Source organism: Mustela putorius, unplaced genomic scaffold, assembly GCF_011764305.1.
Source record: "Mustela putorius furo isolate JIRA1106 unplaced genomic scaffold, ASM1176430v1.1 tig00537297_pilon_pilon_pilon, whole genome shotgun sequence".
NCBI classification, from domain to species: Eukaryota; Metazoa; Chordata; class Mammalia; order Carnivora; family Mustelidae; genus Mustela; species Mustela putorius.
Window position 1 is genome coordinate 271,831 of NW_025422435.1, and position 13,316 is coordinate 285,146.

The following is a 13,316-nucleotide window of genomic DNA, read 5'->3' on the forward strand; positions in this document are numbered from 1 at the left end:
AAAGCCCAGCATTTTCTAACCCTCAGTTACTGTTAGAAGCAGACCCAGGATGCTGTCCCATCGTATATGACATTTTCCGTGGTCCTTTTCTTTTTATTTTTTTAAAAGATTTTATTTATTTATTTGAGAGAGAGAATGGGAGAGCACAGTGGAGGGGAGGAGCAGAGGGAGAGGGAGAAGCAGGCTCCCTGCTGAGCAGGAAGCCTGATACAGGGATCAATCCCAGGACCCTAGGTTCGTGAGTTGAGCCGAAGGCAGACACTTAACCAACTGAGCCACCCAAGCGCCCTGGTTCTTTTCCTTTTAGGCCTTTTCAAACACTCATGGGTCTACCTTTGGTCAACACATTTTCAGCATATGTGGAAAAGCTGGAGAGGTTCTGGAGCCGAGCAAAAGCAATGTCCCAAAGGGACTAGGTCTTTTAAAATTACTACTATTATTATTATTATTATTTAGGAAAGAGGAAGCTGATGAGGTAACATTCAATAGCTGTGGAGACCTACTGTGTGCCAAGTGTGCTCTATCATCCTCAAAAATTTACCTCCTAAGTAAGGGCAGAGATGATGATCTATTGTCCATTTCTTCTGAAAATGACAGAAGGGGAAAGACTAAATCAGACACAGGGAAAGATTTCGCTACATACTCAGGAAGTCCTCAGTGACAGTTGCTAAATTGAATAACTGGCTAGTAAGGAAAGCCCTGCTATTCATCTTCCTGCAAACAGACCGCTGGATTGCATGAGCTTTTCAGGTCAATTCAAGGTCTTCGTTGTTATGACCTGTGATTGTTTCATCTCAGATATTCCCAAACGGCCTCATCTTCTGGGTGTGTGTGTGTGTGTCTATACTCCTCTGAATTAGGAGGCTCTCTGTTTGCAGAGGATTTAGACATCGCCTCTCCTCTAAGAACTCAAGGTGCTGTAGCCAACCCAGATCCAATCTTATTTGGGACCCATCAACGGGAGACTACAGTCAGTCTTTCACACATTTGAAAGGCCTAGGTAGAAAGGTAGCTTGCAAGACAGGCAACCTTCCCATCTAATGGACAGTCGGTCCTGTGACCAGCTAGCTTGAGGGGTCTCCACCCCATTACTGGCTCGAAGCTCTGAGCCCCAGCTGGAAAGTCCAGCTCCTTGTTCGAAGAGGAGTGGAGGAGAGAGACCCTTGGATTTTATTTCACATTGCAAAAATCATTCATGCCTATACTGGGTCCAGTCGGTATCCCTAGATTTATCTGGTTTCTATAGTAGTTCTTTGGGAAGCTGGACACAGCTATCTTGGGATCTTTTGGTGTGTGTGAAGGGCCAGAGGTTGGACATTGCAGAATTCTCCACTGGAAGTATGATGATCAGGACTGTCAGCCTGGCCCTATGCTAGTTTATATACCATGAGGGATAGAATACAGCCTCTTTGGGGTGCACACTGTCAGGAATACAAAACTGAACTATAATAAAATGAACAAAGTGCAGAATCCAGCATGTGACTTCAAGCATATGGTAAAGGTTAAAGGAGCTGGAGACGTCCCAAGAAAGGCCACAGTGGGATTTGAGGGGTTGGCTGGAAGAATGGGCATTTCAAAATGGGAGACAAGCTTCGGGATGACTGTGGCGAGGAGGTCTTGGCATGCTCGAGGAGCAGCAAGGGGACTGACTTGACCGAAGAAGAGGGTTCAAGTTAAAGGGCCGGAGATCAAGATCAAGATTAAAGGGCAGGTTGTGGAGTTCTTCATGACAGACTTGGAGTGTCACCGCACGTGTGATAGGACCACCCTGCCCTTTCCTTTTGCTAAATGCCTTGAGAGTGAGAAAATAAGAACATCTCCACCCAGATCCTCTTTTGTTCCTTCTCTTCTGCAAGCAGAAGGATATTCAGAGTAGAAAGGACAAAACGAGCACCAGGGAGAGACTCCTAAAGACAGTCCAGACCAAGAGAGCCTTCAGGGGCTCTGGGTAACTCCATCTCAGAGTCTGGGTCAATAACAAGCCCAGGGGAATTGCAAGGACTTGTGGCTCAAGTCTGAAAACCCCATGGAGAGTGAAGAAGCTGCACACTGCAGCTTAGAGACAGACAAACGTGACTCACACTCTTAGAAATGGGAAGCGATGTTACAGATCAATACGTTTGATATTGATTGAGGGCAAGATTCTAGGACAGATGATTAAAAGGATAGCTGGTGAGCCCTTAGAAAAGGAAGCAAAGACCTCTCAGCCCCTGCATGGTGTCAGGATAAACAAGTAGCTCCCCGGCTCAGCTCATTTCCTTTGCTAAGGTGCCTACCTGTATGGGCAGAGGTGGAGAATGCTATACAGAAGACGTTCCTGGAGTTCATCGAAACATCCTCTCATGATACTCTTGGGACAACACGGAAAAATGTGGGGTGGGTAAAGATAAACCTAGGCGGGTTATTAACCCATTGCCCGATGACACATGACAGGATTCTGTTTTCATGTCACCAGATCAAACTCGAAAATTACATACAGCTGGGAGAGAGAGCCAAAAGGTGAGATGACAGGATCCAGAGAGACGTCAAGAGGCTGGTGTGATGAAAAAAAAAAAAAAAAAAAATAGAGGCTGGTGTGATGGACTCATTATAAGAAAACAGAAGTTCATAGGGACAAAGACAAGGTCACTTATTTGAAGTCCTGCATTTAACATTGCAAATGTAGGATGTGAAAGATGTGGCTTGAAAGGTTTTAAAGTAAATGAAAGCTCATAATGAACCACTAGTGAAAAGCATGGTTTGGTTGCTACAGAAAGTATTGTGACCTTGGGCTGTATTAATAAAGGTATAGTGTCCAGAATGAAGGAGGTAATCATCGGGTGCTACTCTGCACCGGTCAGACCACACTTGAAGACCTCTCTGTTCAGCGCAGGCATCGAACTCCAAGGGAGATGTCAATGAAAGTACACGCAGAGAAAAAGTGGTGAGAACAGCAAGGCAACTGGCAAATCCCGAGAGATGTGTTCACTGTCAGCAAATCATGACCGGGCTCATGGGGAAGAGGAAGCTGTAGATATGTTCTGTGCATGACTCCAAGGGCTCCGAGATCTAATGGGCAAAAGTGAGAGGAAAGCAGATTTGGGTTCAACATAAAGAAGATGCTTTTTTTTTTCTTTTTTTTTATAATGAAAAAATGACAATAAAACTTTCAGCTTATGATTCCAGCCTCTTGAAGTCCTTGTGGAATTTTTTTATTATTTATTATTTATTATTTATTTGACGGAGAGAGAGAGTACAAGCAGGGGGAGTGACAGGCAGATGGAGAAGAAGGCTCCCTGCTGAGGAAGGAGCCCAGCCCCGAGGTGGAGCTCCATCCCGGGACCCTGAGATCAGGACCTGAGCCCTTAGGCACCTAAGGCAGACACTTAACCAACTGAGCCACACAGGCACCCCCTGCCCCTTGTAGAATTTATTACCAACAGTTTTAAAAACAGAGGAGAAAAGAGATCCTAAGCTCAGCATCCCAATATAAGCACATTGCTGTTTTTAGTAAGAATTTTTTAATGATTAGTAGTACTCCCTGGAATTGGAATGGGCTATCCCAAAAGGTAGGCAGCTCCAGAGATAATCAAGCAGCCCCTGGACAACCACTCCATATGGATGGTGCAAAGGCAATGAAAGCATCTGATAAAGGTTCAAACCAGATGACCAGCGTTACTGAGATTTTATGATGCTTGAGCGGGTGGGTCTCATGGAAAGGTATTTAGGAAAATATTTCTGGAGCCCAGGTGCAGGGCAGGCTGGAGGAGGAGAGACTAGAAACAGAGATAAGAACAGGTTAAGAGGTATCTACTCTGAAGGCTGAGACTATTTTCACTTCCAGCACCCACCCCCCAACCTCAAAATTACAGTGTCAAAGGCAGCCTTAATGGTTGCCTAATTCCCCTCCCTTATGATCTAGTGCTTGATTCCCTGCTGCAGTCTCCTTGACAAATAGTTATCTTGCCTCTGCTTAAATACCTCCAGTGATGTGAAAACCTTGTTCTTTCAAAGCAGACCATTGCACAATATTTGGGCATCTTAAACCTTTATAAAGTTCTTCCTTGGGGTGAGTTCAAATATGTTTTTCCATAACACTCGCCCTTCCTTCTTAACAGCATCCTTCTTACAAAACAAAACAGGGCAAATCCCTCTTCTGTGTCACAAACTTTCCAATATTTGAAAACTGGTTCCTGAACCACCGCCATCATCCTGGGGATCCCTTCTCCAGGCTAAATGGCTCCGGTAGTTCCCGTGTGATGATTTTCCATCCTCCCACCCTCCTGGTGTCCGTCTGTCTGTTTCTCGTGCATGCTCCAGGCTGCTAATGCCCCTGGTCATGTGTAGCGTCTGGGGCGGAAGACAGTCTTCTACTGTGGTCTGATGAGTGGCGGAGAAAGCCCAGCTGTGAGCTCTGGCATCCCAGCCACTGAGGCCTATAAGCACGTGGGGCAGCTAGCGTCAAACATCATGAGCTTAACAGGCACCGCCGACTCCTGAAACCTTTTCACACAGATTATTCTTAAGGCGTGGCTCTCCTACCTTATCCTCAAGTATTCAGTTGTGACAAACTAGACTGTGAAACTTCACATTCCATTTTCCTGACTCATTATGACCTCCTGGGATCTTCCAGAATCCTGCTTCCTGTCATTTACAAATTTGATCAGCAGGCCATTGATGTCCTGATCCAAGTTGTTAATTAAATTATCGGACAGACCAGGGACCTCCCTCCAGGCTGACAAAGATGCATTAGTCACCGGCTGCAAATACACCTCACTGTCCTGTCTTCACCCCACATTTTCCACAAGGACATCTCACGCCAGGACATCCTCAAACAAAATAAGACTGAATTCTAAAATCTTCTTTGGAAACAATGGAGTGAGGAGAGAAGGGAGCAGAAAGGAAACAAGAGGAGTCTGACCTTTAGATCTCCTATTTCCCCGGTCCCCACGATGAGCCCTGTGGCTTCAATCTCAATTGAATTGGAAACAATTTCCAGCCCTCAGCTCAGCTATATATAGAAAGTTGAAGACTGAATTTAGGGTCAGAAAACGTGCATTCGGAGATGCTTGGATGGTCTGTCTGTCAAACGGCTGCCTTTGGCTCAGGTCATGATCTCAGGGTCCTGGGATCAAGCCCCGCATCCTCACTGGGCTCTCTGCTCAGCGGGGAGCCTGCTTCTCCCTCAGCCTGCCGCTCCCCCTGCTGGTGCTCACTATCTCTCTCTGACAAATAAATCAATAAAATCTGAAAAAAAGAAAAGAAAACGTGCATTCAGACCCATCTCTGCCTCTGCCTAGCTGTGTGACTTTGGGAAAGTTGTTTAACTTCCCTGAGTCTGCTTGCTCATCTGTAATATAGGAATGGTAGCACCTACCTCACAGGGCCCTTGTGAAGATTAATGGGAAAACGGATGTAAATGTGCTTCGTAAACTGTAAGCACCATACGGATGTACGAAACTATTATTATTATTATTTACTGAGTGCCTACCATGTTCATCAGTACAGGATTTTAAAAAAAAGACAAGATATAGCCCTTGTTCTTGGGGAGCTCATGATTTTGTACGGGAGATATGTTCACAGATATCTATAATATAAAAGAGAAGAATAGGGCAAATGGCCCAAGTCATTACAGCAGCTTAGCAGAGCGGGAGGTCTCTTCAGACTGGAGGAAATCTAGGAAGGCTTCATGGAGGTCTCTCTGCACCTCCACAAGTGGGACAGAGCCCACCAACAGGAATGGCTTCGGGAGGACAGCATTTTAGGTGGAGGAGCCTAGGAGTGGGAATTTATGGAGTGTGTCTGAGGCGCCAAAAGCAGTCCTGTTTGCCCGCTGAGAGGCAATGAGGCTGGTCTGGTCAGCAACATGGTAACTTCAACAGACATGGTCATTCCCACGACAGAACATGTAGCCCTCAGGCGCGGGGGGCGGGGGGGGCATCAGCATTTGAGCAGAGCCTTCTAGGTCTCACGTCTGTTATTCTTCAGCTAACTTCCTTGGGGAAAAAAACAGCTCTTGGGCAGAAGGGTGGAGGCGTCTGGAAAGATTCCAGGAAAATCACCTTTTGCCTTATCTGCAGTTGAGACATAGGTTTCCAGGAAGGGCAGAGACCAAGGCCACATCTAAATTCTAGGAATCTTTACCTGGCAGTGGCTCTTGCTTAGGGAAGCAAGTGTTTTCACTAAAGCAGAGCTAGCTACGGTATCCAAAAGCCTTCTTCAATTCCATGTGGGAAGCAGAGAGGGAGAGGAAAATAGTTCAAGGGCTCTCAAGGTCCATTTCCCGACGGTTTCTTCGGAGTTATAATTTGGTGCCACCTGGTGTCAGAGACAGAATATAGCACACAGTGTAGCAGCTTCCTTCCAAAGTTGAGGGCACTGTGCAGCACCTTGGCATTCTAGGGATGGGGTTAGCTTCCTTCCCTTAGGGTAGACCCAACCATTCAGGGGCACTTGGGGGTCTGGGTAAGGGAAAAGAGGGAGGAAGGGAAACCGCTACTCTGGGCCTCATGGCCATCCTTTCCTCTACCACCAAAGTTGCTCTTGTCCTCAGAGTACTCCTGGGAATGTATATTTTGCCATGTCCCCACTCCCTCCACCCACAGCCCACTCACACACGCTCTCAGGATGGCTTCCATATCCGCAACAGATGCTAGAAGCTCTCTTTCAGACCTGACCGCGAGAAACTGTTATGTGTCCCTAGGGTGGTCAAGGAAGTCCTAGTAAAAGGGTCAGGTTCCTCCACGCGCTCAGGTTTGCCTGTCCGTTCCCCCCGAGTAGGCTCTACCGTTCTAGAATGACTGAGTCCAAGCTCCTCCAAAAGAATTCCACTCTCTGAGGCTACACTTAGGCTTCCTACAGCCCTTCTGAAAGAGGAAGGAAGGGAGAACCAGGGCCTCAGACAACAGGAGAGATGGTGGCTCCTTTTCCCCTCAAACCCCATTCTTGAATAGACTCAAAGCTATCAATAAAACTGAAACCGGATTGGTTTGATGATGCCTCATCGATGGGACAACAGCAGAGGGTAAACCGAGGGGGTGGCTTGAACTGGGATGGCCAGAACTGGGCAAGGACAAGACCGAGCCAGTGAAAAGGCCAGCCCATTCTCAGATCCCCCCGAGGTCTGATTTTCTGTTGTGTGCTACCCTCTCTGGGCATTGACTTTTCAGGCCCTTCTGAGTGCTGATGAATCCTGGGCCAGCTCTCAGTTTGGAGTTTGGATTGTGGGTGGGAGCGTGAAGGATTGTGGGCCTAAGCGCAAAGGGAAAGAATCTGTTAGACTGGAATGATCCCACGCTTGGGTCACTCCTTTTATATGCCCCAGTTCTTCCCGGGTCTCTACAATACAGGGGGACAGGATGGGTGCCCCCTATTCGGACAGGCCCAGAAGTTAACAAATCCCTTTTTATCCTGTCCTGTAGCTGCAACAGGGTTGCAAATGTTTGCAAAGTAACAGCTGCTAGGAGACTAAGGGAGAAGGATACTAACAAAACACCACACAAACAGATGAATTTATGGGTTAACTTGCATTTCTTATCCTATCCTGGATCAGCTAAAGCCAAACTGCAGGTGAACTTCTTTGGTGTAATGTTCAAGGCAACCTTTCAAAAAAAAAACAGGTGAGAAGTCAGAGGTTAGCCCAAGCAGCTCAGCCTTTAGCCTAAAAGATAACTGGTGAGATTGGCCGTCCCTGGGGAGAGCGTAGGTAATGCCTTCTGGTTCTGCAGTCTACCCCCGCCTCGGGCTCCCCAACCGCTTCATTCTCCTAGAGACAGGAGAGCGTCCGGGAAGCCCCCCCACCCATCTTGTTTTGATGTTGTATTTTAGGACACGTGTTCTGACAAACAGGAGCGTGCTTCGGAGTCCACTAGGGGAAAAATCTGGGTCCTTCAGGGGCCGTTGCCTATTATTCTCAGATTGGTATTTCCTTTAGTCCCCTAAGGTGGCCATGTGACCTTGACAGCAAACGCCATGTTTCCAAGAAGCCGGCCTGTGCCGGATCAGACTCCTCTGACGGCCGCCGGCGCTCGGTCTTTTCCGATTTCAAAGCCGTTAGAGCCCCCAACGAGACCCGAATTCCGGTCTGGGAGGGGAGGGCCCCCCCAAGGCTTTCATGGCATTTGCGGGGCGGGTGTGATTGACAGCGAGTGCGGCTAATGAATGTCCGGCTCCTTCCCAGCTAGCATGACTACTTCCGCTCTCTTGCCCAGTTTATTTTTGATGACTCATCCCTCAAATTCTTCGTTCAGTTCCCTTCCTGATCCCCGCCCCGCCCATACTTTTTCTCTTGGCTCCTAGCTGGCTCCCACCCGTGGGGGACAGATTTTGGCGAATCCTGGCAGGGACCGTTTTCTGCAGTGTACTTTAAAACATAGAGGAGCCCCAAACGACTGCTGTATAGGAGGAGAGAGGAGGTTCACTTGCTTATAAGGAGCTTAACCCGTCACTGTTCTTCCAGCTCTTCCTTTCAGATGATGGGGGTGGGTGAAGGAGAGACGCCAGCAGGGGTTCTGCCTCTGTTTCCATTCAATTTCCAAACGTCAGGCAGCTCTGAGTAGGCTGCATGTCTCCCAAGAGGCGGCCTCACCGAGGGAGCAGTCCGGGGAGGCAAAATTAGGATGGGGAGTTTTCAGGTATTTCTGTGAGGTCTTGAGCATCTGGTCTGGGCACCTGTGGCAGCTTTGCTGGGGACCGAAGCCCTAAAGAGGAAATAGACTAGGAGCCTTTAATGAGTGGGGAGAGGGAAGGGGGGGAGCTGAGACTGAGCTAAGGAGCTGTCCTGGACCCAATCCACTTAAATAGGTGAATGAATGGACTTTCACCTGGGCAAGGGCCCCTAGCCATGCTGTGCCCGTGCCCGTCTTCACAGCATGCTTTCCTGGATAAGGTCAAGTCAAGCCAGTTGATCTCTAGCAGGAAGTTGGCAAGGAACTGGCTGAATTTGTTGCCTTTGGGCGCTTGTAGGCTCAATTGCTCTTTCATGCTCACACAATCATCACCACTTCTCTGCTGTGTCTCTTATGCCACAGCCAGAGCCTGTGATTGAAAGCTTCCAGTTCCGCTTAGATTTTACACCGCCTTGTGCAGGGCTTTGTGCATAGTGGGTGCCCAGCAAATTCGCCGGGGCCCAAGTTTCATACCAAAGGCTAGACACTCAGGGACCACCAAGTCTGCAAAGTGCTCTGAGACTCGGGCATCTATTCCCATCTATTCCGGAGGGAGCTTTTGCACTTTGGTATTGTGTCTCCAGGAGAAAAGAGGGGCTTGCCGCTTGAGGAAACAAAGAAGGTGCTGAGAAATACGTAAGCACCTTCCTTTTCTAGTCCCTCCTAGCCAGCCCCCCTGCTCTCCCTTTGGAGGCCCCTTGGCTAAGTCCCATCCACAGCTCCTTTGCATTGTCCAGGCTTGCCTCTCTGGCCTCTGAGAGGAATGCGGCCAACCAGCAGGAAAGAGGTGACACGCTTTCTGCCCCTGCTGGGGTGAAAAGTAAGTGAATAACACAAATCCCATCCCCTCCCCAGCTTGTGCTCCCACCTTCTCTTTCTCATCACGAAACGATTCTGAAGCATTTCTCTGTGCAAGGTTCTGGCTGTTCTCTTCCGTTTACACGCAGTCTTCGTCCTGACAATCAGAGGCAACGAGGGCTGACTGACATGGGGGAGTGCAGAAAGCACATTCACATGGGAGAGGCAGGCGACGTGGGCTAAGATGTAGTATAATGTGTAGTTCAGAGATGTTCATGCCCATGATCCACCTTGGGGTCAGGCATCAGGATAAACACAGGTAAATGCAGTGAAAAGTGGGAGTTGGCATTTGTGAGAGTTTTAGAGCAAGGCGGGTGGGGACGCACTTTGTTGTTGGCTCACCACTGCAAAGGTTCCTGGAGAAGGGGGGACTTCAGAACTAGCTGAGTGACAGAACCCAATGGCTGTAATGTATTTACATCGTGAGGTGGGGGTGGAATGGCAGACTTTGATCAGGAAACCTTGAAGAGCCAGTGATTGTTATTCTATCTCTTCCTTCCCTCTCCACACACGTTGATTGAGTGCCAGCTCTGTCCCAGATACTGGAAACATACAAATAATAATGATAGCAAATAGTCATTGAGTATTTACTATGTGCCAGGTGCCACGTTAAGGACATCATTCTATTTAAATCTCATATGGACCTGGGGTGCCTGGGGGGGTGCAATCGGTTGAAGGGTCTGAGTCTTGGTTTTGGCTTGGGTTGTGATCTCACAATTGGTCCTGGGATTGAGCCCCGTGTGGCACACACTCAGCACAGAGTCTGCTTCAGATTCTCTCTCTCCCTCGCTCTCTCTCTCAAATAAAATATTTTCAAAAACAATCTCACAGTGACCTTGTAATATAGCTATCATTATCATGCCCACTTTGCAGGTGAGCCCACTGTGGTTCAAGGAGATGAAGTGACTTGCCCTGAGATGACGCAGTTGGCTGTAAGTGGAAGAGGTGAGATTTGAATCTAGGCAGTTAGAGTCTGGAGCCCATGAATTTAATCAGCCTGCTTTACCTAATCTTCTGGTTGGACAGTGGAAAAAAAGGGGGGGCTCCATTTTTAGGCAGGGGAAGCGAGAACAGAGATGGTCAAAGAATTGAAGGCAGATCAGGGAAAAGCAGAAGATCTCAGGAGCAGCAGCAGCAGAGGCCCCAGCCAGCTGTTTCAACGGGTGGGTGGAGCAAGCACCTGGAATGCAGCAGATGTTAGGAGGAAGCCCCAGGCAGCCAGGTGGTTGGCAGCCAGTGATGGAGGCTTTGTGGTGCCTGGGCTTCCAGAGCGGGATGCCATACATCAAAAGTTTTGGCAGGAGCTGGATAAAGCAGGACACTTGTGAAGACCAGGGTGTCACAAAAGGCACCAAGGTAAGAACAAGAAGCTGGGAGCACCAGAGTAGGGCCTTAAGGTTGGGGCCTTTTTTGTTTTTGTTTTTGTTTTTTAAGGTTTACTTATTTGACTTATTTGAGAGGGAACACAAGTTGGGGGCGTGGGAGAGGGAGAAGCAGGTTCCCCGATGAGCAGGGAGCCGGATATGGGACTCCATCCCAGAACCCTGGGATCATGACCTGAGCTGAAGGCAGACACTGAGCCCCCCAGGTGCCCCAGGTTGGGGCTTTTATATAACAAATCAGGAAACAGCCCAGTTCTTAGGGCTAGGAATCAACTCCATTCATTCACCTTCCCATCTATTCTTCAACAATTTTGATGTTCTCACTGTATTGCAAGTGCTGTGCGAGTCCCGGGGGCGAAGACACAATATAGTGAGGGGTATCGACAACACTGTGCGATTAGTTCTCTATTAGAGGCACAAAGAGACTGTGTGTGGGGGCAGAAGACTGGCTTTTCTTGGGAGAATTCACCAAACATATTAACTCTGAGCCAGATCTTTTTAAAATTTTTAAAAATTTATTATTTATTTGACAAAGAGAGAGAGTGCGAGCATACAAGCAGGGGAAGGACAGGCAGAGGGAGAAGGTGAAGCAGTCTCTCCACTCAGCAGGGAGCCCAACGTGGGGCTCCATCCCAGGACCCTGGGATCATGACCTGAGCTGAATGCAGAAGCTTAAACCACTGAGCCACCCAGGTGTCCTTCTGAGCTGGATCTTTAAAAAAGAGGAGAAATTTCCCAGGCTCTGAATGGTGCAGAGGATTTCAGACAGAAGGAATAACATAGGCCAAAACATAAAGTGTTGAAGGAGTAGGCCACACTAGGGGAACAAGAAGCAGTTCATACTGGACCGTGGGGTATATCATAGCGGTATATCATGGGGTATATCGATTGTGAGTCTGAAGATGACTCGTGGCCACATTATGCAGGCTTCTGTGGGCAATGCTGAAGATCCCAGACATTCTCCCACAGGTAAGGGGGAGCCACCTGTAGTCTCTATGATGGCAAGTGACTGGATTGCACTGGGGTTTTAGGGAGATTATATGGGAATTAGTGTCCAGATGCACTGGGGGTAAGCAGATCCCTCAAGAGGTTATTGCAGTTGTGGAGGCAAGAGATGACGGGAGTGTGAGCTGAGATACTGACAGAGAGGATTAGCACAGGAAAACGTTCCTGAGGGAGAGTTGACAAGACTCAGTGACTGGGGAGAAAGGAGCCATGGACAACTCTAGAGATTTCTTATTTGACAACTGGGTCTATGGTGACATTATTCGCATAGAGAATGAGAATTTAGAATGAGAAGCAGATTTTATGGGAGGAGATAGGGAGCTCAGTCTGGGATAAACTGAGTTGGAAGTGCCTGGTGGTGTTCTGGTAACTGTTTATCTACCAGGTCTGGGTGGTGAAGGGAGACTTTACTTGCTAATTCCTGTGGTGTAGATATGCCCCTCTGCCCCCCAGCCATGTGATAGCCACCCACTTGCAAAATTTCTCAAAGACCTGTGGAAAGTACTGTCCCAGGTAGTCTGGGATACAGGCTTCTGATAGCATTGCTTAAATGATTTTGGGAACACACCACTGGATTGAGTCAAGATTTTCAGAACTTGGGGCATCAGCCTGGGTCAGTAGATGAAGCATGTGACTCTTGATCACAGGGTTGTAAGTTTGGGTATAGAGATTACTTTAAAAACGAAAAAAGATTTTCAGAACTCCGGTGAAGAAGCAAATGGGTTCATAGAACTGCCAGTCAGAGATCAAGCAGATCAAGAATGAATTCCATGGGACTGAGTGAACTGAAGGATAATTACGACTTTTGTTCGGAATATTGCTGCTGGATTTAAGGAACACTTTTCTTCTAAATTATCTATACTTGCAACAACTGGTAGATCATCCTTTTGTAAACAGAAAGGAAACATTAATCTTTTCTCCCTAACTCATCTCTCCAGAATTTGAAAACTCTGAGTATTTTTATTTCCGTGGCAATATAACTGTTTGCATAAGTTCAATAAGAATCTGTCCTCTTCCTAATAGGACATAATTGGAAGCATTGCCTATATAACCAAAACTTCAGTCAGAATGTCATATTTGAGAATGATGTGCACAGAATCAGATATGACCAGTTTTAAGGAACTAAGGTTGACTTTATGGAACCAATGCTTGCAAAGCCCTCTTGAGAAAACTGTCTGATACCTAGATTCCAGGGTTCCTAGCCTTACAGGTGAATAAGGAGGGTCACTTCCAGGCAGGACCAGGAATCTTAGGCTGTTCAGGGAGGAGGGGGAATCTTGAGAAGAGAGGACTTCACCCAAATCTATAGGTATTGCAGATGAAATCTTGTGGCAAGTTCTTGGCTGGACTCCAGAACGCTTTTAAAGGTCTAATGTGAGATTCCTATGAGAAGTTCCAGCTGGGACAGCTGGGTGGCTCAGTCGGT